Source organism: Pezoporus flaviventris, unplaced genomic scaffold (genome assembly GCF_033815535.1).
Source record: "Pezoporus flaviventris isolate CSIRO_AGI_PZ_B2104156 unplaced genomic scaffold, CSIRO_AGI_Pfla_v1 ptg000007l, whole genome shotgun sequence".
Classification (NCBI taxonomy): Eukaryota; Metazoa; Chordata; class Aves; order Psittaciformes; family Psittacidae; genus Pezoporus; species Pezoporus flaviventris.
This window is the reverse complement of record NW_026892555.1, coordinates 92,852,471-92,878,687: the sequence shown is the minus strand read 5'-3', so window position 1 is coordinate 92,878,687 and position 26,217 is coordinate 92,852,471. Positions and strand designations below refer to the sequence as shown.

Below are 26,217 nucleotides of genomic sequence, written 5' to 3'. Positions count from 1 at the left end.
GCCCTCCAAGCACAAATGCTGCAACTGAGTTTCCAGCTGCAAAGCAAATCTGTTTTGTGTATCAAAGGTCAGGATCAAGTCCTCAGCTGTGAACTGCTGGAGTATAAACGCTTTCTGGCAATTGGACTTTTGTTGTCTGGCGTATCTTCCTAGCCAACAATTGTGGTGCCTGCTGTGTCTCCTAGCAGTTTCCCCATCCCCTTTTGGATTACTGGAAATTCATCTCTGTGCAAAGAACACATGTATCTCTTGAAGTCCCAATTTATGTCCTGTTGTGATTATTTAAGAAGTGCCTGGGAGCCCTTGTAGGGACTCAGCCCTGGGATGAACTAAAGATTAGCTTCTATTTACTGCAAAGTACCAGAAAGTACTCATAGCCAAACATCCCTGGCAGGAAAGCAGAGGACAGCTAACTGTAGCGCTCCAGCTGCCTCACCACTGGTGTGACTTGAGTGCTCAAAATGGTTCTGGCAGCACACACAGGTAGAAGATCGGTGTATTTCCTTGTTAAAACAGCGAAAAGGCTAAGAAGGAGAGAATAAGCTAAATGACCTTTTTGAGCTCTCTTAGAAACTGCACTAACTTTAACATCGAAAAGGAGGAGGACTAGGCATAAACTCTAGGCATTGGTTTAATGGTTACTAAATATTAGGGAGAAAAGTTGCTTTTCTGTCTAGAAATGGCCTGTCAGTTCTTGAAGGCAGGACTCTCTTGTACCGCCCCCTTCCTCAAATGATCCCACCTGTGAATATTTGTTCTGCTGTGAAATAGAAATAAAAATGAGCAGGTCATGGTCTTAGAGACTGAGTTTAGAGAATATTTTTTTCACTGTCAAGAAGACTCCACTGATTTATCGAGGAAAAGTGAAGGGAAATTATCCACAGTCTCTTGTTGTTGGGTTGCTGGTTATTGAATGCTATACAAAAGCTGCAGATCAGTAAAGTAGTACACAACCTTTTCAGAACCCATGTGTCATTCTGACAACTTTCCAGGACCAAGGGGGGCAGACTTAATCTGCATACGTATTAACATAAATTTACATAGGAATTGAATCAGAGATGAATGTGCGCAGTTGTTATTATTGTGTATTTACAATAAACTTCACTCTAAGTGTTGACAGCACTTCACAAAACAGAGAGAAAGACAAAACATTCTTTGAGAGTCAAAGAGTAAATGAAGCACCATTTTCCTGAAAATGGTTCCTCATGTCTTCCCAAAAATTTGATATGGCCACAGGCATCAAGGAATGCAGCTTCGAGGCTGTCAGATGGCTGCTGCATTCACGTGCATGGCAAAATACATCTGACCTTCCGCAGAGAGCAACATGCTGTGGTTGGAGGGAGTCTGATTTTTTTTCAAGGATGGAGATAAGGATTCTGGAATTTCTGCAACCTTCTCCAACATGGTACCTTAACAGCTCCTTTTTTACTGATCTAGATGAGTTCCACCTCTCTGAGGTCTGTAGAACAAGAGGAAAAGTTTCACTTATGTTTCTGTCTACTATCTGATTAACTGTCTGCCTACTGCAGCTGGCATTTATGGCTCAGGGCTGAGTTCTGAGCCCGTACTTGAAGAGGGATTGCAACACTGCTCTGGATTCGAGGGCAAGACAAGGAAAATTTGCCATCTTTTGGTATGTGAAAGTCAGGGGTGCACAGCTGGGTTACAAGTACAACTCCTTCATGCTATTTCATTCTAAAAGACATGACCCACTCTGAAAAGACCTTTAAATACATGTGCTTTTGATGTGGAGCAGAAGGAAAAAAATATTCTAAGGTTGATTTACTATTTTTTTTAATTAAATTAATCAGCAATGGGCATTGACATTTAGAAAAATGGCCTGTAGCATCCCTGGCCATAGAATATCCTGGGAAAAACTCCAAAATGCCAACGCAATTGCTGGATAAGCCAGCCTGAGGGACCTGGAGGGCACTGCCAGAAGAAATATCCCCTTTAACTTTCAGCCACAGTGATGCTGTGCATTCGTTAAAAGAGAGGTGGAAGAACAACGTGATGTGCTCGAATAAATCATTCAATAGACTTGTTTAGATCTTGGGGTTAACTCTTATTTAGACTATTATACTCAAAGCCCTTTCACTTGGAAGTACAGAATAATAAGGGAAAGGGTTGCACATGTCCAGCACAGGTCTCTCTGAACTGTTTTTGAGGGTCATGTTGTTCAGAATAGGGAGAGAAATTAATTAAACCTAAAAATCATACACCTGTCAGTTTAGATAAATCTGATTTAGACCCAGAGTTGAATGTGGCAGCTCAGGAAGCATCTTGTTTACAGCTAAGTGTGTCCCAGCAGTGGTCTGCAGGTCAGATGTACTACAGTTGTAAATCACAGTAAGCCCCTGTAACCTTTATGGGAAATGTACCACTGTGGGAGCCCAGTGATGCATCTGACTTCCCTTAGGACCTTGGGAATGAGAGAAAAGTGGCAGTGAGCTCGGACTCACAGTCCCATACAGTTTGCCATGGCAGCTTAACTAGTCACCCTGCATCAGCTACTGCTCATGTGTGAGCTCTTAGCCTGTGGCAAGTATGAAGTAATGCAATTTATCCTAATCTTTTTTGACTCTGAGTTATCTTTGTGAGCCTAGGTCTGAAGAGGAGAGAGGAACAATGGCCTTTATAGATACTTCTTCAGTGGGCTCAAGCTCAACCTGTAACTGCACCTAAAGGAATAAGAGATTGATACAGTAGCTTATGTCTCCTTATCAAATTTTTCTGGGCTGTTTGGTTGAAAATCTTGCCTTTTATACTGTATGAGTCACTTTGCTATTGGCACTCAAAAACAGGAGAATGAAAAAATCCTGCAAATTTTGGGACAATTATTGGCCATCCTAAAACATGCTCATGCCTTATGTCTGAACAAGAAATCATAAATAACATTATCCCTGTGAATCAGAGTAATCCAACTCAGGGCTTTTGCTTACAAATCATCTCTTAAATTATTCCGTCAATTCCAATTTTGGGTGACTTGCTAAAGAGAATCTGGGTCATAAATTGATATATCCTAAATTAGGCCAGTGACAGGGTGGAGTATATAAGGACTTTCACTGCAGAGCCCTAGGTCCTATCCCCCGCTGCAATAAATACTTGATTTTTTATGGAATATGGGATAAATCCAAGAGACTGGAAAAGCTTTGGCTTAAAATACACTATAGCCTAGTGGTTAGAGGCATTTCCTTGGAGAGACAGGCCCAGTTCTCTGGTCTAACTCAGGCAGAAGAAGGAGCTGAATCTCATCTCCAGCCACCCAAGGGACAGATTCAGCTGCGAATAGATGGGAAGGTAGTCATATTACCTCTAGGTGTTTTCTCTGAGGCACCTACCTAGGAGACAAGTTTTGGGAGCATGAAAGTTAGGCAGAGGAATGCTTAGTCTGTAAAAGTGCAGATACAAGCATCAGACTCCTTAGAGTTAGTGCAACACGTGTCTCCAGCAATTGAAATTTAAGGTAATTCCGTTGTGTAACATTAAGCATCTGTAAAATTAGTTGACCAAATGGAAGCAATCTTGAAGATCTAAACTTGAATTCAGGTGCCTAACATGATAGCCTGTTACTTTGTTTATTTAAGAGTTTAGGATCACGTGCTTTTATGTTTACTATAATCTTTTCAGCTCTTTCCCCAGATTGCTATTTTGAGCTAGGCTCAGTACCCACAGAGGGCTCCATGACCCATCCTCTGACTGCTGAGTTTGCTATGAGACTAACTGCAACTCTGAGCCTGGTTTTCTCTCCCATCTGGCAGCAAAAATGAACTGCTGCTGACTGAATGACCACTGATTCTCTTGGAAGCAGAGCTATGCGAGCAGCAACAGCCAACTCTGTCACCATTTGTGAGGATTTGTAGCTTGGGCCCTGAGACATCTGGCTGAGATATTTACACAGTCCCGTATTGCACTCACTGAGGCTCTGCGTTCACATCTGGAGTCTAGACTGAGTGACTCTATGGGCTGGCCTTCAAGCGTCCGAACAGCTCATGTCCTCCTTGTTCTCTCACATTGTCTTTTTATTGCTTTATTGGTTTATTTATTTGCCGTAGGTGCTTCTGTCTCATCTCAGACATTCTTGTCATGGCCACTTCTGTCACAGAGCTTTAGTGAGGAACTTCAGTGACTGAAAGAGACCGGGTGAAAGCAGCTGGGATGGGCAGGGGAAAAAAGGCTGTGTTGTGGCAAGGCTTCGATCACACATTTACAGTAATGGGGAATGCCTGGTTCTTGATTATGCTGTTTCTTATGAGTTCTACAGCTGTGATTGTGGGTAATGACAGTGCTCAGCTGTTTGCATTCAACACACATGACAGCAAGAGGGGTGTCTGTAGGCTGTTAGAGGTGGCCACATCATTTTGACTCGCAGAGAGCTGAGCTGCCCACAACCCTGGGTTAGATCCATGAGTGAGCTGCATATACAACCTGGATCATCACAGAGGTGTTCTACCTCAAGTTGATTTGAGTTAGTCCCCATTCATTGTCTTGCTTTGAGTATGAGGAGCAGGGGGTCAAAGCCTAAACCAAAACAAAGTGGTTAGTATTCAAGTGCCTAAACATAGAGATCTGAGGTATCTGAGATGTTGGCACAGGGCTGGTAGGTGCGTCGTGGGTCTTGTGGGAGAGACCTTGGGCATCTAAAAGAGACATCCAGGTTTAGGAAATTAATCTCTCCAGTCATATGCTCTCTTTGTGCTTAGTTGTGTATTGTTTTGAACAGGGGATTCTAAGAGCTTTAGCCCCATACTGGTCCTGTACTTTCACAACAGGTGAACTCCTGCTTGATCTGACACAGTCTGTAGCAGTATTGGCAGCTGCTGCCTGCACTAGGAGCAAATCTTCCCAAATGTTGCTTTCCTTATTCCCCACCTCGCTTTATTTGTTTCCCTTGGGCTGTTCATCTGTTAGTACCACTCACTCCTCTGCCTGTCCCACATTCTCTTTGTAAGAGTTTTCCTTTGTTTTAGATTTCCTGGTTGCCTAACAGCAACAGTCTGCCACTGCCGAAGAAAAACTACTAGGAAGTCAAGGGCTAAGTATTGCTGACAACACTGGGGTTATGACCTGGAAATGTAGTGGAGAAACTGAATGGGCTAATAGTGAAAATGTATGTAGGGCTTGAAAAGGTGAGTACTATGGATGTACCTGTTTGTGTAAGAAGATCTGTACGTATTTGGATGCAGATAAGCCAGAATCTACATTAAAAGAATGTCACAAACTCTAGAAATGCAGGCACTGCAATGCAGTTTGATTCACCCTTTAAAGTAGGGTAAAAAGGGATTTCAGATATTCTCTGTGCACTCAAAGTAGCCAGCAACGGCATGATGGCATTTCTAGGTAAAGGCCTTAAACAGAGTATATAAAAAGACTGGAATGATGTTTGAACAACATGTCCAGCTCCCAAGCATTGTCTCTTTCCTGCTATCAATGACACCCATTGTGCAATAACAACATTTGCAAAGAGATATGTCCTGTTTTGTGCACAAAGAATATATTGAAGCAGCCATAGGGCTGCATTAGCCTTAGCTAGAAAAGTCCCCAAGGGTCTGTCTGCCAGCTGCTGAGTGATGTAGAGCTGCTGCTGCTGATAATAGGGTACATGTGCTGGCTTTGAGCTGAACTAGGCAATCTGGGCCACAGTCAGATGTGCTCAACAAGGATCAAGTTCAAACCTGTTTAAGAAGTTAGTTCCCGTCAGCGGTGATTTAAGCTAAGTAGTTCTGCTGTATGTTGGAAAGGACGAGGAGTGCTCACACGGTCAGCTACTTCATCTTGGCTGTCACAGTGGTGATTTCAACACAGCCAGGGGCGTCAGAAAGACAACAAACAGCTGAGATCTGTGACATCCTAAATCATGCAGACACAAGCTTCATGAAGGTGTATTTCCATTATAGATGGTTGCATGCTTGTATGTAGCAGAATTGTGCTACATACTCTACCCTTCTTTCCAAGTAGTTAAAATCACTAGGTGCCTAGACTTCATTGTTCCACACTGGAAATGCCTGTTGTTGGTTGAACATTGCCGATCCATTCAGGAGCAAAACTGCAGCAGGCAAAATGCCAGTGTGGGTGAAGCTGAAAGCGCAGGTTATTGCTGTAGAGGTTAACCTACCACTTGAGAGAAAACGTAAATTCCCACACTCTACTGCTATGCGCTCTCACCAGAAAGGAAATTAAAAAATTATCACTGCAAGTTTCAAGACACATGCGCTAATAATTAGGCAAAAGAGCATTGTACATGAAATCTGTGTTAATGGTACCCGAATTTATTATCAGCCATGTTCCTTCTAGGAATATCCCACATATGCTAAGCAGGATATACTGTTGTGTGAACAGCATTTCACACCATCCAGTATCACAGAGATCAGCTATATTGTTTTTTAGGCTTTGAAGCAGAGATGTCCTTGTATCAGAGCAGTCACGCTGTGGAGCATAGCTCCTCTATGTTTCCCAAAATTATTCAGTTCCCTCATCAGAAGAATGTGCGTTGCACAGCAGGAAACACAACTAAATATCTTCTTAGTGATTATCACCTCCTGGAAGTATTAACGCCATATTCACTTGCATGGAGAAACTGAGTTCTAGAATAGCAGTTCAGCTGTAACAATTCAGCTTTTTCCTAAGAGATGCCCAGTGAGGGCATCTTCAGGCAGATCCACAAAAGTATGTAAGATCTAGGTAGGTCCCTGAGCAACAAGTAAAACACAGTGTTAAGATGGATGTGTCAAACCAGAAGTTTAGATACCGAAAAAAAAAAAAAAGCACAATAAGCAAGTGCCTTTCTGGCATAGACAAACTGTGGTTGAAACAAAGATGACTTCTTTCTAGAATGCATATTTCTGTCTGCTAAGTGATCACTTTATAGTGAAATGACACATGAAGAAATACAAGGAAAATGGTTTAAATCTTGTTACATCCTAAGGATCCCACTGACCGACAACAGCATTTCACCTTTGTGTGGATTCAGAGAACAGCAGGATCTGAACAGCAAATCACCTAGTTGGGTTGTTGGTACTTCTAGACCTATAATAAGGAAGTGCTGAATGCGCATATCTCATAATCTGAATAGAGAGATCTTAAAGCATCTCTCAAGGCCTCTTGAAGGCAATGCATACAACATACAAATGGAAGATGTAATGTACAATGTCATAAATCTTTTATGAGGATTATCTCTGTTATCTTGTCTGACATCAGAGAATTACATGTAATATTAACACATAATTGCCTTAGTCATAGAAAGATCTTTTAGAAAAAGGCAGCAGAGAGGAAGTTTTGGTTGCTTTTAAGTCCAGAAGAAGAAAGGAAACTCTACAAATGACAAGTGGATCAAGCTAAAGTCCTGTCTGGGTTCACTCCAGATCTCACTCACCTGGGAGAATTAGCTGAGGGAACCGAGTCCCCACTGTGTTGATTTGCATGTAGTAAGACACAGACATGCAAAAGGTGGATGCCATATATTCTTGTGCCTCCATTTCCCTTTTGGTACGTTCAGCCTGTCTGCATGAGCGCCATGGTCTATGCAAAGCGGAAGACAATCAATGATTAAACCCCGTTGCTCCACATTGGCCAAAAAAAAAAGCCTTAGATTTGAATAACTCAAGCTCAGGATAGGGTTGCTTGACTTATGAGCCTCAGATGCATATCTATGCAGAAGATTTACTCCTTGCAGAGCCAGCCTAGATTCATCTTTGGTAGTTCCCTCCTACTGCCTCCATGTATTTTTCTTTATAGGACCCTGCTGTTTTCTTCAAAGAGAAAACTGATGAAGTATGATGCAGTTTCCCTGCTCTCTGTGGCTTTCCTTATGCCTCCTACCTACCTTGTCTCTTTTTTTTGTCCAGATGAATGAGATTCTAACCTAGCCTTGTACACTTGCTCTAGCTACATTATTCACCTCTCCTTCACACCTGTGTATGACCCTATTTTTCTTCTTAAAATTTCACTGTGGCTCTTTTTTAACAATAAAGCAGTTTTGGTCTTTCCCTTCTTAGAAATACTTCTCTATCAGCATCCCTTCCCTCTCCAGTTACCAGCCAATTACCAACTCTTTCCTTCCTTTCATCTCTAATTGCATCTCTAACAGCACTGAATGTGTTGTTTATTACCTATAAGCTGGTGTCAGAGGTGCTGTCTTAGACCCTCTCTAGTCCAGCCCCTACCCTTCTCACTCATCTCAACCCACTCTCACCAAGCTTTCTAACAATGGTAGGACAAAACGAAAAGAAGGGAAAGAACATGTTGGCATACCTTGTAATTTTAAATACCTATTTTTTATTCTCCTGTTTCGGAACTGATTAAAACCCCACTAAAATTAATGAAGTCTTTCCACTGATGTAATGATCCTTAGACCAGGACCAGAAAAATCATACATTATGTGAGTCAGGGTTCAAGAAGGAATTCCAGTATTTTCATTCATAGATGGCTCATTTCCTGTAGCTTTCACACTGTCCTTTCCACTCCAATGACCTCTGTCTGATCACATACAATCTCCTTTATATTCCCTCTTACAGAATAAGTAGTTGGATGTGCACAGAAGAATGTTCCATTTTCTGAAAGAATTTCTTGGATTCCCTGAAGAGATTAGTACAAAATTTTAATTAGGGGCATTGGCAGAGTTCCCAAATGCTGGTATATTAGGCTGTGGTTTTCATTTTCATCACCCATTTTGGTTCCTATACAATGCATAGGATTTCTGATGAGTAGTTTACTTTAAATAATGCGTGTTTTGTTCCCCCCGTTTTTATCCACCCCATTGATGCAGATGAGTCATGATAAGCAGCAAAGCCTGTCTTTCCCTTCCAAAGACCAGGGACATTGCCCAACATTGTGAGGACAATTGGTCCAAAAGATGTCAGAGATTGAAGTGACCAGTAAAATTTCCACTAAAACTCTGGAAGGCACACAGGATGCAAGTGTCATTAATTAAGCTCTAAGAACCTACAGTGCTGTGGGAACCTGGCATAAAATACACAAGCTGAACTTTGTTTGCAACTTCCTTCTATTTAGGAATTCATTAAGGGGCTGAAGCATTTGCAGAGATTTCAGGACTCAGTGCTAGAATGGCTAATTGCTGGCTTGGTCTTTTGTATACAGTGTAACACATAAAAGGACTGTGATCAAAGAATGCAGGTGCTGCTGAGGGCAGTGAGAATGCAAGTACGGTGATTGCTTACCGGATACAATATATAAAGTTTCATTTAGCTGTGCTTTGCTTTGGTCCACAATAGGATTTTGTAGGAATTCGTGAATGACTTTGACAGAAGTAATTTAATAAATGCATTGTTTAAGCAGAGCTGAAAGTTTATACTTTCATCATCTTCTTGTATTTTCACCTCTTCTAGCACTGGAGGAAAACATAACCACTACTTCAGATCTAACTTAGATGAAGGTTTTAAGTTGGTTTCACCTTCTTCAGTACATTAGAGGTGGCTGTCAGTTAATTATTGCTGGATTCATGGTCTTGTAATCAAGGAGAGTGAAGTTACACATTACAGACTAGCTCACCTATCTTCACAATGAAAGCTAAAGAAATCACAAATAATTTTATAGCTATATTTACCCTACCTAGATTTTCTTCAGTTCCTGCACAAACTGTTCTCGTCTTCACAATGTTTTCATATATTGCTTTTATCAAATAGCAATGAGAAGTCTATGGTGAAGCTTTCTCCTTTTTCAACAACTATTTGATCACCCCCCAAAAATAGCACAAGCCATATGAAACAAGTGGAGCTGTAGACCCTGTCTTGTATAGCATGGATGAGTAATTAAATAATATGCCCTTCTGTCACCGTTTTTGCAGGGAGGGGGCTCAAAATCTGTGTTCACAGGCTGAGAGCAGGTGTCTGTGATGAGATCCCATGCTGTGACATGCATGCAGCGCGTTCTTACATGAAAAGCCCTGACTGATGAAATGACCACAAGAAGACAACATGGAACCCTTACGGCATGATCAGAAGAAACTTAATTAAGCTCTGTGGTTAATTTTAAAGTGAGTGTGTGCCTGTTTTAGAAGAGTATTAAGAAAAATGAAAACACTGCTATTTTTTAATTATGTTCTAGTCTTCCTGACATTCTTCAAGCAAACTGTCTTGCTTCTTGCATGGTCAAATGATACAGTGACTCAGAAGTGAACACACACGTCTTTACGTAGATGGGATTTAGTAACTTGTCCAATGTGGTTTTAGAGTTTGTTTCTTAATTGTGGACGTTTTTCCTTTGGCAGAAGGCAGCACTGAACCCACAGTTCCTGTAGTTGTCCTCAAGACAGTTGTTTTAGTTGTAATTATATGACTGAAAGCATACAGAGACTAGAAATTCCCTATAATCTTGTTAGGATTTTCATCACAGAAAAGATGAATGTTTGTGTTAGAAATAATAAAAAAATAAAAATAAAATGAGAGTACTGATGGCCTTATGTTACTGTGCTTTTCCACTACAGAACTTAAAATGCTTTCCTGATTTCTGTGAAGCAGCTTGAGAAATTCTTTACATGTGCATGACTATGGCTATTGCGATAGTGGTGAAACAGATGTTTGAAAAGTGAAGCCACTTGCTCTAACAATGCTCTAAAAATCTAGTCAGTGATGAAACTAGAATGTCAATACTAAAGCACCCATGTCAATTTTAATGCAGAATATGCAGTGAAAAACTGTGGTCTAGCTATATATGGATTGGTGGAGTGATAAAAAACTTAAAGCTTCATATACAACTTTGCTTTTCTCGGGAGAAGAATTTGTTCTCTGTTCCTGATCTTGTTTTGTTTTGTGGGTTTTGTTTTTTCTTTTAACCTCAGTACAGGGTAGGTCCTTCTCAAACATGAAAGGCTGCTCTGTCTTGAGAAATCCATTAGCCAAATTAGACATAAAATAATGAGGGTGAGAAGAAGGCAACAAGGGATGGGGGGAGGGGAAATGTCGAAAAAGGATAGCTAGAGACAGTTCTCTGCAAGGGGAGCCAACTGGAAGAATGGTGCAGTACCTTGACTAATGTAGAACTAATTTAAACTGCATAGGAAAAAGCACTTCTAAATATACTAGAGGGAACAATCTTTCTATGGTAAATCCATCCCCAGTGAAATTCCATTGACTTCAATGGGGTTTCTTCTGGGACAAATTTTGCTTGATAACCTAATAAGTCTTTTCTGTCTCTAATTTCTAAGGACCTTTTGTCAGAAGCATAGCAAGGAACTTCAGTCTGGCTTTCAAAAGTGCAGAACATCCAAAACTCCTAGTGAACTCTCCAGGAATTACAGGTACTCAATACCCCTGCAAATTAAAACTGAATTAACTATTTCATGTCTGCTGTGAGTTTGCTTTCTGTACAGTGCCATCACATTTGCAAAACAACCTTAAGTTAACCTCCTAAGCCTTTTGAGGCAGAAACTTCCTATGCATAGAATAGGTACAGCCCTTCACACAATGCAATATGGAGCTCAGCAAAGGCCTCCAAGGACTAATACAATACAATACATTAGTAAAAACAACAGTGAATTATAAATTCACAGTGTCTGTATTTGCAGGGCAATGGGGAATACATATTTGGGCTGGTTATGTATAGATGGGACTACTTTTGTTACCCAGTTTCCAAGTGACTGTCTGTGGTCCGATTTGTCAGATAAATTATGTCCAATGTGTTCATAGTTTCATCGTTTTTGTGAACTTAGAAAATTTGTCTTTTTGCGACTCTGTAAAAGCCACATTGAGAAATAGTAAAAAATAAATGAAAGCATCTTATTATTGCCTTCAGCAAAGAACAAGTGACTCTTCAAGTGCTGGAGTTTCATGTACTTCTAATAAAATCTTTATGTACCTATTAAATTTACAGTGAGATTTACAGTTGGCAACTTTGAGGTGACCAGGGCTATCATGTAAAAACCACATCAGACTTGTTTTGAAAGTTTCAGGTCAAATACAGAACATGCTTTTTGGGACATTTTTCCTTTCACTGAATTACTATTGTAAAGTCTGCTCTGCTTGGCTTCCACCATGGAAGATGTACATCGTACAGATAATGATAGTGTTTTACTAATGCATTTCGTTCTCTCACTTAACTTCTTGATTTTATCTGAGGAAAAAAAACAGGCAAACAGATTTCCAAGGACAGAAAACCTCACTATTTAATGAGCCATGATCTGGTTTTATTTTGAGAGGAGAATTACTAGTTTATCTATCTCCGTTACTTTAAAAAACAGACCTGTTTGATTACTCAATATTTGTTTTTTAAAAGGGCAGCTCCTGGGGATCTTAAAGAAATCCGTAATGCAACAGGGCAGGAGTATAATAGATTGGTTTGGAGAAGAAAAAAAAAAAGCCAGTGAGGGGAAAACATAACATACAATACATTTGGTGTGAACTTTTCCCAGAAGATTGTTTTAGCCTCATAGTTCACTTACAAGCAGAGTACAGTGATGCTGGGCAGCCTGCCAGTGCTTGTTATTATAGTACTGTGTGAGCCAGTTCCCCGGTGAAGAAAGAAAAAGAGAGAGAAATACTTTTCTTTGCGTTTCATAGGTGTCCTACACTTTCCTCTCTTCTCTCTCTGAACACCCTCCCGTTCTCCCTGCTCTCTCTGAACACCCTCCCGTTCTTTACATCGAGGTGCTTTGGTGCATGCAGCACTGTGCAGATGTCATGCTACTAGTATCGCATGTGGTACTTTCACAGTTCAAGAGGACTGACACAGGGCTGTATCGCCTCACTGCACTGGAGGTTTCAGATGACAGCTCTGCCTGACAGTCTAACAGTAAGGCACCCTGTGATATGCGTAGTGAGGATGAGTAACACCTTGTCCTCACAACAGAAGTATCTCAGATGGGAACCGTTCCTAGGAGTGAATGCCAGGCTAAGTTGCATGTCTACACTGAATTTTGCAGTCAGATGTGAGCCAGGATAGCTTGGGCTTAATACCATGCTACAGATGCAAGTGAGACATCTCTGAGTTGTTCAGAGCACTGGCAGACCTCCTTCATGTTAACCCACAAAACCGTGCACAGACACAGAGTTAAAGGCTCACAGTCTAGCCCTGAACATACAGCAGAACTGACTATGGATGAAGGAGGCCTCCCACATACTTGTATCTATATTCTACCTGGAAATTCATCCAAGAACATTTCAAAATCAGCAAACATAGCATGGAGTTGTTTTTATTCCCCCCCCTCCATATCCACACACCTCCTCTTCATGCTGATATGTTGCCTTGAACCTTTAAACTACAGCACTCTCTGGGAAGCACTTACACAGCCTCCATCAGAAGCATGCTGGGCTCCCAAATGTGATAAGAAGCTGATAAAAATGATCTGGGCGTTAAAACAGCCTTAGTGGAAGAATGTTTAGCTAAATAGTTACCATCTGTCCCTTAAAGTGAGCACGTCCTTGTTCTGCCCTGGGCTGACCACTATGAGCTGTTGCTTTTGTGATGTAGTCCATGTGCGGACTGGCTGTTGTTCCCAGGACCTTGGGCAACTGTTTATGCAATGTGGACTTTATGAGAAACAGTTTCAGTTGCAGGGATAATTTTTTTTATTATTTATTTTTTAAAGGATTAAAGATTTGTAATGAAAACAACATTTTTGTCTAATACAGAAAAATACCGGACTGGAGCTCAGCTGAACATTCGTACAGCACATTTCTTTAGGGAAACCAAAGAGGGAAGGAATCCTAAAATGCTAAAAGAATTTCTTCCTAATAACTATTCTAAATTTCCCCTCTTTCAGTTTAAAGCCATTTCCCCTTGTCCTGTCAGTGCATGCCCTTGTAAAAAGTCCCTCTCAAGATTTCTTGTAGGCCTCTTTAAGTAATGGAATCTGCTCTAAGGTCTCCCCAGAACCTCCTCTTCTCCACACTGAACAAACCCAACTCTGTCAGCCTGTCTTCACAGAAGAGGTGCTTCATCTCTCTGATTATCTTTGTGGCCCTCCTCTGGATTTGCTCCAACAGATCCATATTATCCTTAAACTAAAACCAAAACACAGCACTGTACCAGCCTCTAGGAAAACTAACTCTTCCAGCTGAAACAGGTCAATAGACAACATCCACAGCCTTTCCCTCATACACTAAGCACATAGCCTTGTCAGAGAAGGAGATCAGGTTAGTGAAGCAGGGCCTGCATTTCATCAACCCATGCTGACTAGTTCTGGTCACCTGGTTGTCCTATAGGTGCCATATGATGGCACTCAAGATGATCTGCTCCATGACATTCCCTGGCACCAAGTCAGACTGACAGGTCTATAGTTATTTATGAAACAGAGACTCTCCACCTGGGGTCAGCAGTGGTACTTCTCAGAGCAAGAGTTTTGCTCCAGAGGGGAGGTAGGCACAAAGAAGCTGGTTGTTCCAATTCATCTGCAATGGGGTTTGGACTTCAGTTGCCTGAACATGCCAAGAAGCAGGACGGCTGAAATAAGAAACTGAGATTTGAGGACAAAGGTCAAGGTTTCTTTCTCTCCATGCTTCAATATCTGCAGAGGCAAGGAGATACAGTAGACTTCAAGAAGAGGTTGTTGATAGTGCAGGTGATTATGAAGGCTTTTGGTGCTTTACTTGAGCTGTAATACATGTGTAGTTTGAGCGTGAGGTTGCTGTGCAAATCTGTTACCTTTTCTCTTAATTATTTTTGATTCTAAAATGAATCTAACACCCTCAAGGTGTGCGGTTTTGAGTAGGTTGTTAGGGCATGAATAGTCTCAGCAGTAAGGCCTGGAGCAGAATTGCCAAGGCCTGCACTCAGGGAAGAGCAGACAGAAAGGAGAGTTTCACATACAAGCCATCCTGTGGTCCAAGAGTTAGAAACACTTCCTAGATCAGACCCAGACCCAGCTGGCTTGGGAATATGTGAGATCCCTGTTCAGCCCCATTAGACTGACAAGAGAAACTAACCAATATATATGAAAGTTGTGGAGGTTATAAATGTGTACAATTTATGTGTTTCAAAATGTGTTAGAGGATGGAAAGAATATTCTGTAGTTCTGAATCAGCAGGTGTTTCTGGTGTAAAGAACACAGGAACAAAGTTCAGAATTGGGATAGTTTGTTTAGTTTGCGTTTCCATCACCACATTTGCATGTGCAAATAGCCTTTAAACAGCAAGTTGCAAAACAGCCTGCAAAAACACTGCAAACAGTAGCCACTGCAAAAAAGTGGCCACAGATTTACACACAAAGGGATGCAACAGCAGTGATGTTATTCAGAGTACTACTTTGGTTAAAGTACTCTTTTCATTAAAGCTCAAAACCCCAGGTCTTGTGATGGGGTGCAGAAGCTGAAACCTCCTAGCCAGTCGATTGTTCATACAAGAAATGCTTCAAATGTTCATAACTATAGTCAGAGGACAACCAGATAAGAGTATAACTCAGTTCTGTTACTTGAAATTTTCAGGATCAGACCCTAGCGAGCACATTTCAACCTGTCATTTCATTTCATACGAAACTCCTCTTCTTTACGAGCTGGTTAGAATGGCTGATCTTAGGACCTGGTCTATTTTCATTGCATGTGTTACACATATTTCCTTAAAAAGTAATCTTGTGCCTTAGCTAGGAAGATAAATAATGAGAAAAGATCTGCTATTTAAGCTCTGAACTGACCTATAAATCTTAATGACATATGCAATCCCAGAAGCAGAAATCATCTACAGACTGTAAAATTCACTCACTCTTTGTTTTTGGTTTTCCTTTTATTCTGTTTATTGGTTTGGGGGGAAAGTTTAAACAATTTTGTTGTTGTCCCTTTAGTTCCCAGTATTTTGTGAGCCCAAGTGTTTCATTATAACTGATAGGAGCTACTGAGAAGAGGGCATGGCAACTACAGTAACACAAGAAGGATGGAACTGACACCCCCTACAAGGATCTGACAGGCAGAGAATAATGATAGAGGATGGATAACTAACAGTTTGCATGATTTATTCTTCAGAAGCTCTGGAAGGTGGGATGCTTCTTTGACTGTTTATTTCAACCTCACATGCTGAAGAAATGAGTTTTCTTAGTTGCTTTAATCCTTTGCTGCATTTTCTCCTACCAGGGGATGGGAACCTTCTCCTCTCTTCAGTGTTTCCCTGTGGCCTGCCTCCCAAAGATAAGATTGCTGCTAAGAATAACAAGGGGTTTCTCTCTGCTTTTGCCTCTAGACCTGCAAAGGAAGGGGCTCAGAAAACATTTAGAACAACGGTATCTGTGATGACCATAAATTAAAGAGGCTAGAATTCAAAATGCTGTGGAGAAGGTCAGGTTCAGTATTCAGAGCAGGATGTTAGTGAGAGGCAGGGATCACTTGCAGCATGAACAAAGATAAGGAAACTCTCACGGTGAATACTACATAGAAGTGGAGGGTCTCTGACACAGCAAGTCATTATTCTATCTGTTGTTTATTGCAAGGTCAGGATAATTTTATTCTCCGTTTCACATTGCTTTAATCTAAACATTGGGAGAGGTGATGTTGGGGTAGAAGTCTCAGGAGATTGTGAGCAGCATATGGACTCTTGATAAATCATAGAACCATCTGCCTGCAAGTGGGCAGGGATGAAGTAATTCTTCTCCCAAAGCTGTTAAAAGATTCTTGCATCTCATGAGCCGGTATCCTTGGTCTGTAATTTTACAGACCACTCTGTGGGTAAGATGCCTATGGAAAAGATTCACTTACTTGTTCCAGACTGGGGCAGGATGGACAAGTAAGCTGAGATGGAAACTCAACCATCTTTTGGGAATGGTGCTCCCGGGCAGAAATTACCCCATTCTGACTTACAGTACAGAGGCATGACTGCAATTCTGGAGTGGCAAGGCTGACACTCTTCAGGCATACAAGAAGACTAAAAATAAGATAGTGTTTATGGTTGAAACAGCAATTCGGGGAGTGAAAGCTAAAATTAAACACATGGTGATACTCTGTTTTGTTGTTTCCTGTGCCTTGAACACCATCTGCTTGAAAATCAGGTGAATCCAAGTGTTATTCTGAAGGCTGTCCGTATTAGACTGAGATTTTCTTAAAGTGGAGAAAAAATTTTGTTTAAAAGAGGAAATAAATAGGAGTAATAAATAAATGCAGAAGAGTGCAAATGGATCAGTAATGAGAAGAGGGTGAATGGGTTTGACTGACATCTGGATTAAAGCAGTGCTGTGCTCTTTCAATTACAGGTATAAGACTGCTACAATTGACTGATTAAAGGTGTTCACCCTAATCCAAAATTATACTTACCCCAGTCAAATTGACCATTGTGTCAGCTTCAATTTGTTCAGATACGTCACCCACAGTGACTGATTGGGCTGATTCACTTGCACACTCTTTGACAAGGTCCCCATTTTGTGTTCACTACTTGGTATTTCCCTTGTCAGACATACTCTAGAGGCATTTCCATTATCTCTCATGTAGCTGTACCTCAGAAATGTACTGGACTGGAAAGAAAAATCCTCAGGCCAATTATTCTGACATAAACTCTACTTACCAGAAAGCACTAGAATATGAAGCAGAAGTTGAAATAGCTCAAAACTAGGACACATACATACCCCAGGTGGACACCTAAGTAATGCTGAGCTCAGAGTCTCTGCCATGACTGGGAATGCATGAGCACTTTTAAATAAGAAACAAACCAAACATTGCCTTAACATCCAGACTGAAAGTCTCTCTGAGAATGGAAGTGCTTTAATTTAAAGCAAAACCAGCAAACTGTTTGCACAATCTGTATTTTTTTCTGTCAGAAGCAGTGTACTGCTTGGAGAACAGTTACTCTGTCATCTTCCTGGCTCTTTGAAAAAGGAACAAAAAATCCCAGCGTTTACAGCTGTCTGAGAGCCATGCTGGTGCTGATGTTCTTTGGGTGAATAAACAGGGGAGAGGAGATGTGCTGCATTTGTTTCCCACAGGCTGAAGGAAGAGGAGGTACTTGTCTCATGAGCATAAAGACATGAAGTGGCATTTAGATTAGGGAGATTTAACTTTAGCCATATTCATCAGGTGGGCTCTCCCTTGTGAGCCAGAGTACAAGCATGTCACATCCCACTGCTGAAGGCTCCCGTGGGAAGATTTTAGAGAACTCTTAGTGGTGAACCTTAGTTTTCTGGCAGAGGATGGGCAGTTCTGCAGACAGCAGCAACGTGCTATGGTGGAGAGGGTGGCAGGGTGCAGCCTCACGGGGTGCCACCAGAGTAGTCAAACTCAAGGCAATGCAAAAGAGATTAATTTGATTGATCTTATCTCCCTTGAACTTCATGTAAAGAAAGAAAAATCACTTCTTAGCTCTACGTGCTAACAGTGCATGGTAATGTGACTGGCACTCAAGTCCCAAGCAGGATTCTTGTGGAAACTTCACTTGAATCTTATTTCAAGGTGATGTAGATGCATGTATAATTAATTTCATTGTCCTCTCAGGTTCTTTTGCATCTCTGCTAGTGTTTTGGGGTGTTTGGTTGGTTTTTTTTTTTCTGTTGTTTTACTTTTTGAAGTTATCCATGGACATAAAAATGAAATATTTCTGATTAGGTTACAAGTACATAAAAATGTCCAGTGTTATCTATCTCTGTAATCCATCTGTCACAGTTTCATGCACAGCCATTAGTGGAGTTTCCAGGCACTGCAGTATATAACATTTAAAAGAGATACTACAGCCAGAACAAACATTGCTTGCCTATCCACAAAAAAAGGCTTGCACTAAAGCTGAAGGAAGCTTTTTTCCCTCTGCTTACGATAGGAGTGCTGAGTGGGATGAACACACAGGTTCTGTGTAACCTGCAGGACAGTGGCATGCTACATAGGGTTATGAAGCAGGACATAAAGCGATGACTTTGATACCACTTGTTATCAGAGCTAGAAAATCCTTTGCTTTACATTCTGGAGACTCCCATAGTTAAAATACTTTTATTCTATAGGGCATTTGCAGAATGTTTATCATTCTGTCAACATTTGCCTGAAATGTTACATATCCCTTGAAGGACCCAGAGTGAAGTTGCTGTATTTTTGGTTTGTAATAAAGTTTTGAGTTATAGAGAATGGGGAGGGAGGGAATGCACTCTTCCTGTTATAGTTTTTAGGCAATTATAACACCTTAGGGAATTGGTATAGATGTTTGAACTTTGGCACACACATTATCCCCAACCACAGCAGTGCCTTTGGGTTTTCTGAGTAGTTAGGGCTATCAAGAAAGATATGAAATGTGAAACATAAGAGCACAGCAGTACCTAGTACTGTCTATTTATCTTACAGTTTCATTTGCCTCTATGAGGTCCTAAGCGCGTGCCTCATACATACGCTCAGTATTTGTGTACAGCAGCAGCATTTGCTTTTAATTACTGATTTTGCAGCTTTCTATACCCATGGCTCACATTACATGGAGGTAAGTAAGGCAGAAACCATTCCTTCTATCTTGTTCGGTATGCTTGCAATCCTCATGCATAAGCAGGCTGAGCATACTCTTTTTGTTACGATAGATGGTCACACAGGATGCAAACTGTGAGGGGAAGTCTTGCAGCAGCTAGAGTCCTTGCATTTTTGTTGACTGCAAAATCAAAAGGTAGCACTGGAACCATTTATGTGACTCAGGGTTCAGTTTTCATGGAGATGAACTGTAGCTGTCACTCCCACTTTAATCAGGAGGTGAGAGATTTTTCTATAAGCAATTTAACCATGCAAGGGAAGAAGGCAGAAACAAAGAGGGACCACAGAGGTGAGCTTGTTGAGTCAGTATCAGTTAGTTTGAAACAGAGAAGTAAAATCATTGGAGACTCAGCAGGGGAAAAAAAAAAAAGCAGAAAAGCATCATTGGCTTGTCAAGATGTAAAACCTTATGAGAAGCAGCAGAGAGGAGGAAGGCAGAGCATCAACAGGACTGAGGATCAGCCTGTTCTAAGGAGAAACAGAGGCTGACACATCTCTGCTTGACTGACAGCACCTTGGCCAGCAGAGACTCACAAGGTGACTGCCCCATGGATACTGAGCATATGAATGCTTAGCCTAATAATGTTAGTCCTGGCCCACTGCTGTGTGTGTTAGCAATAAATATGTTTATATATGTATAATCCTGGGTTTGGGCCTCTATGCCAGTAAAAGATGTTCAGACCATTAAGGTTTACATTTAATGTGATCTCCTGTATTGTGCAGACTGCAGTACTGGCCTCAATTAATTCCTCCTTGAATTAAGCATATCTATTTGGAGGGAAAAAAAAAAAAACAAAACAGCAAGCCAAACCCACATTCTCTTTTGATCAAAAATTTTTCCAATGATGTATGCTCTGTTGTAGCCCTTGGGAAATAATTTCACTGCTTCATTATCCTCAATGTTAAAAATCTGCATGTCAGTTTTATTCTGAATTTGACTGGTTTCAACTTCCAGACACAGAATGTTGTTATATATCTGCTAAACTGATACCCCCACACATTACCAGGTTTCTGCTTCCTGTCTTAATGGTGATTAAATAAGTCTTTTGCCTTTTCCTTGACATGATAACCATACTCTCACCTTCAGCTCTGTACCTTGGTCATGTGCCCCATGCCCATCATTCCCCAGTGGATATTTTCTGAATGCTCATCAGTGCTTCAGCACCCAGAAACAGACCTGCTTCTGGGTGTAATGCAGAGATCATGCCACTACCAAATACACAGAAGATCACTGAGTTGCAGGAGAAACGGTATTTCCTGCTAATATAACTGAGCACTCAACAGCTGATGCATCACCCTGAGATGCCATTTACCATGTTATCTATTGCATCTCTGGGCTCTGACTGTTGGGGTAGCCTGTGCACCCCTTCAGTGTGAGGAATTCTCTGTTGGCAGATACAGACCTGTACCATCAGGTATGTAATTTGCTTATGCCTGATTTAGCAAGTGCTCCAGACTGGTAATCTGCAGTTTTTATCACTCCCACTGACTCTTTCTGTCAGGGTAGACTTAGTCCATAATGGAGTTATGTTTCCATCCATGTCTTTCATAGAAGTGTTTGATAGCAAAAAATTAAGTTCTAGGGGAGCTCACCCAAGTCTCATCTCCTTGACTGATGTTACTCTGCTCTCATTCTTCTGAACTGACTCTCATAGTAGGCAGTGCTCTGCTTACTCAGATTTTTATACAGCCTGGATAGGTATGACTCTTGAAGCAAACATGGAACCATGATGGGATAGTCTGGGCAATGCAATGCATCACACTGGAAGCCAGATGAAGTCCTGCCCATCTCTCACACCAGACCAACATGCTGTCATTGGATCTGTTTCTTCTCACTTCTTTGATGCTGCTGCTCTAATCCTTACATTGAAATAGGGCCATGAGCTGATCCTTGGAGACTAGCACTCATAACTCATCACTTAAGTGAGTCTAGCTGCTCTTAGATTTGCTGGTGTCAATAGGCTTGTTTCAAGGCTGCCAGCTTATGCTCATGGGGCAAATGGTGACTTGAAGTCCTGACTTCCCACTGCTTGTTTTTGCAATATCTATGTTGTTATGACATCTGTTGTAAAACCAGAATGATACATTAATATGGAAGTCATTCCTATAAATCAGAAATCAAGACAGCAGACAATGAAATGCAGAGGATTATGTGTATAACATATAGGGAATACACTATATTAACTACAGACAAACATACATTTCTTGGGTTTTGTCTTTTGGAATGAGAATGAAGGGGACAAATCAACAGAACAGGGATACCCCAGTGAAACTTCACTGAAGTCAACAGAGCTACACCAGGGATACATTTGGCTGATTCTTTTGCTAACGGCTGTATGAAAGCCTTAATATAGACTTTTTGCATGTGTGAAGTGTATGCCAAGACAAATGCAACGTACTAAATGAAACCTCTTGATGTATTTAAATAAAAAATATGTTACAAAAAAACAGTGGATAATTGGAGTGGAATAGATCCAGACTGGAATCGTCTGCCTCATGTCTCCAGAGTGTCTGAGGGAGGAGCAGTAAGGAATATTTTACTTGTATACCTTAAGCAATGTAGGATATGCAGATAGCAGATAATTTCTTGAAACTGCTAAGATCCACCAAGGGATTTAGAGCTCTTTAGAAGACAAAAGTGGTAATCAGATGTAAACCAGCACTTTTGGCTGCAGCTGATATGGACTAAGATTACCAAACACATCCTGTTCTCAGCTGTTCATTAGTTATCTTCCTCATAGGAATTTGCCTACATCTCCCTTTCCAGTTCAGATCTGCCAGTATCATTGTCACTCCCCACCTGGCCAAAATGGTCCAAGTACAAAATGAGTAAAAGTATCCTGTAAAAAATGCTAAGGCTAAACAGGCTTGTTTTGCCTTAACTGGGTTGGAGTATATCCCTAGAGATGTGCTATGGATGTGGTAGCCAAACAGTCATGCCTGGGGCTGGGCTAGGAGAGGCAATATCTTGGTGTGGATCAGCAACAGCCTAAATAGAATCTCTGAGCATAATCTAACTTCAGTGTTTTAGCATCATGGACTTTGTCCTTAGAACCCCTAATTGCCTGATAACTGAGGAGATACCTAGAGCTCTCCAATGGCAAGCCTTCCACTGTGCTGACCTGCAAAACTATTTAAGCCATGTAACTGTTGACCTGCTCAGAGACCTACCTCACATCAAAAGTCTTGTGGGTTTCTCAGATTCTAGGTTTCTCTTTCCTTTAATACCTGGTAAGCCACATCTAACAGGCGCTCCCAGAGCATACCTAACTTGCACTTGAGGGCTAGTGCTGGGAGGAGGGCAAGGGAGAAGTGAACACCTATCCAATAACTTCAGATATGAGAGACCCAGTTTGGAAGGAACACTAGAAGGAAACCTCATGCTCCCATGTGCACTGTTGGAAATGATGCAAAGAAGTTTCCTCAAGACGTGTTCCACTTAGCATGAAATAATTATGCAAATGTCTCTGGGAAGAGGTCAGAGTAATCATAAAAGGTAATGCCCATATTAGCAGTGCATCAGGTATTTTGAGTGCCTACAGTTCCTATGAAGGAGCACAATGGAATAAAAATCCTCAGCAAAGTTTTGAGCTGAGATGGGTCGCTATTAGGAATAATAAGGTAGCTTTGTGTCTACATATGCATTCACAGCCAGTGAAAAGCTATTTCAATTTTAAAGGATAGAAAACCACCAAGAAAAGGAGAGTGAGAAACTGGAAAGAAGCTAAAGCACTCCAGGAAATTCCATCAATCCCTGGATAGACATCATCTCATGTTGAGAAGTGTGATGCTGCATCACTGAAGGAGTTATCTTGGTTACATGAGCACTGTGGTATTACCCAGTTTGGTGAAAGTATCTGTTACAAAAGCATAGAAAAATACAAAAATATGGACCATAGAAATAATTAAAGGCGAGATTTTCAGAACTAGTTTTAGAGAGTTGACACTCAATTCTCCCTTGTTTCTAGTGAGAAAAGGGTATCCCAATTGGACACCTTTGAAAATGCCTTCTCTTTTCAAGGGGATATACATCCATTTTAATTGGTTTGTATCCTTCAGCTGTTTAAGCACTTTGGAAAATAACACTATGAGTCAACAAAGATGTGCTAATCGATTACATCAGTGAGTTTAACATTAGCATCCCAGTATTAAATTAATCCCTCAATTAATTTCTCAAGGTTTATTATATAGCTTCTAAAAGAAGCTGTCTTCCATTAGACCGGGTTATACGAAAAATAGTAGTAACCTTAGTGCTGTCAAATCCAAATGCCTTGGAGCAGTGTAAATAGCCTAACTGACATCCTAAAGTTTGAATACTGACATGTAAAATCAAAATGTTCTTTCACATCCTGATCCAGAGTCCACAGAACTCAGACAGAAAATTTCTGATGACTTCAACAGGTCTTGACTCATGCTTTTGATATGGCTTTTTCCACCCTATTTAATGTGTGACCTCATGCATCTTTGTTCCTGTAACAAAACTCCTAGGGAATCTCATTCAGTCCAGTACCTTATCTTCTGCCTAGTTTCTTAGAAATAGCAAGGTCATTTGCTAGCACTGTTGAACTGAGATCAAAGCCTAAAGGCTGCTGAATATGTAGTTTCTTTAAACACATACATATCTATGCAATAAGGTTTTATAGAGTATAGGATTCATTGGGTTTTGGCTAATACTAGGCAACTCTGGTGAGAGGGTGAGAGTTCTCAGTTTCAGTTTGTGAGATACAATAATCCTTGCACATCTTAAAACACTAAATAAGTTTGATGCAAAATGAGGCCATAAGTAACTTCTGATGTTGAGATCCTTGTCTTGCAACCAAGCTCAACCTCTGGAGGGAAGAACATTGCAGCCCAGCAGTTAATATACTGGACTGGGCCCTTGGATCTGTGTACTTTACTCCTGGCTTACAAACCATGTTGTATGAATTACTACAACTCTGCCAGCCTGAATTTTCCTCTGTTTAAAGGAAGAGAATGATGGGGTTTTTTTTACAAAACTCTTTGGTAGGTGCTTGCTTTGTTTGATTAGGACCAGCTTGCTTATTATTATTACATAGACAGCAAGAAAAATTAAAAGAAGCAAGAGTTTTCTAGAATGTGCCATTAATATTTTTCTGGCGTGTTTTGCATTTGGTAGTGTAACAAACTGGGAAAAACACAGCTCTCTTTGAACCTCACTTTCTTCCTGCGCATAGAGTTTTTAAATTTCACAGTGCACCACTCATTCCGGAGGGGGGACAGAGGGGAGAAGAGAAGTGATTATTTTGGCAGCAACACCGTTATGATTTGCTAAAATAGCAGCTTGGCAAATCTGGTCTCTCGAAGATCTCATGTTTTGTTAATTACTGACAGCTTTGTTTTTAACTGAACATGAAACAATGTGGAGAAATGGGCAAGTGTGGCCCTTGACTCACCACTGCCCGGCCGAGCTCAGCAGGTGGGAGAAAGCTGTCTCCAAGAAGGGGCCCAAGCAGCAATTGCTGCCCCAGTTCATGATGCTCAGCAGATAGATGCAAGGGGAGAGGCCATAGAACCCAGCTATGAGATGACCCAAAGGGATTTTTTCCACGCTGGGCTGGCTGGGCCAGTAGGATGTTGGAAATCTTGCAAAAACGAATTGGAAGCAGGGTGCTCAGCCCTCAAGGTTTCCTGGTTAGGTACCCCTTTCCCTAGCCATGGTTTGATATGGGAAACAATGAGACATAGGTTGGCCTTGGGGAACTGCTGGCTTCAGTTCTGTCCCATGTGGGGGACTGTTCTAGACCACCAGTGACTGGACACATCCTTTCAGGGTCCAGTGTGTTTGCATGAGAACACACATCTGCAGGGTTAGGTGGAGCCAGGTCACCTTACCTATGTTTACTCCAGACTAAGGACCACATCTCATGAAAAGTAGTAAAGTGTGAGACAGATGTCTGCAGAAAGTATGGGCAAAGTGGGCCACAGTGGACATTCCTCTTGCGTTTCATCTGTCAGCATTTCCTGCCCACTTGGAAGTTCACATGGGACAGTATCTCCACATACTTTGAATGATGTTCAGTCTCCCTGGATCAACCAACATAGGGCATGCCCAAAGCATGGACATGCCGGACATGCTTGAGAGCTGCACTTTTGCCTGGGATCTCCTAGGCAGAAACGTGGGAGCTTTGTTTGAGCAGGTACCTGTTCTGCAGCTCCTGCTTTCCCTGTTCCTCTCCCGGTGAGCGTGATGGGATCCTGGTACCAGGACATGTGGAAATTCCAAGACATAAGAGAGTGGAAATTCCAAAGCTAATGAAATACAGATGATTCCTTACGCCTGCATGTATGTAACTAATCTATTCACTTCTCCAGGCCAAGAAGCTGATACCTAATGAGATAACAAAAATGTCCAGCCAGATTAATAAATCTGACAAAAGCAAAAGAAACTCTTCAACTCCAAGGTCTATACCCATTTCTAATGAGTGGAGAGTAGGATTAAAATATTCCTGGGACCCAGAGTTTTTAAGGATGCTTCTGTGGTGACAAGATACTGGATTAGCAAGACTGCTGGCCACGTAAAGCTATTTGTGCGTAACTGTGCTCCTAATGATCCCTTGGCAAGTTATTTTTTGACCTCTGTTTATTGTATTGGGTAAATGTCACGTTCACTTTTTGTCTGTATATTAGCATAGCTCATCAGGCACTGTGTATTTGTATATGCACAACATAGACATAATTACACATAAGTCCTTTAGTGTCACTTTTCCCAGAGCAGTGTAACACTTTGCATATGAAATGAATTGTTGCGGAAATAATGCTATAGAGATAATTTTTTCCAACCTTTTTTTTCCCTTTTTACTAATACAAAAGAGAAATGGAAATAGTGAGTCAGAATATGTTTG

The 26,217-nt window shown here is 41.1% G+C and overlaps 1 long non-coding RNA gene across 2 annotated transcripts in view; it reads left to right on the top strand.

The window, feature by feature from the left end:
• Positions 1-10,391, top strand: part of LOC133267319 (uncharacterized) — a 156,885-nt gene extending 146,494 nt beyond the window's left edge. For both annotated transcript variants that reach the window (XR_009742742.1, XR_009742741.1), the window contains one exon: positions 9,803-10,391. This is a non-coding gene — a long non-coding RNA (uncharacterized LOC133267319). The remainder of the gene's footprint in view (positions 1-9,802) is intronic.
• The last annotated feature ends 15,826 nt before the right edge of the window (positions 10,392-26,217 follow it).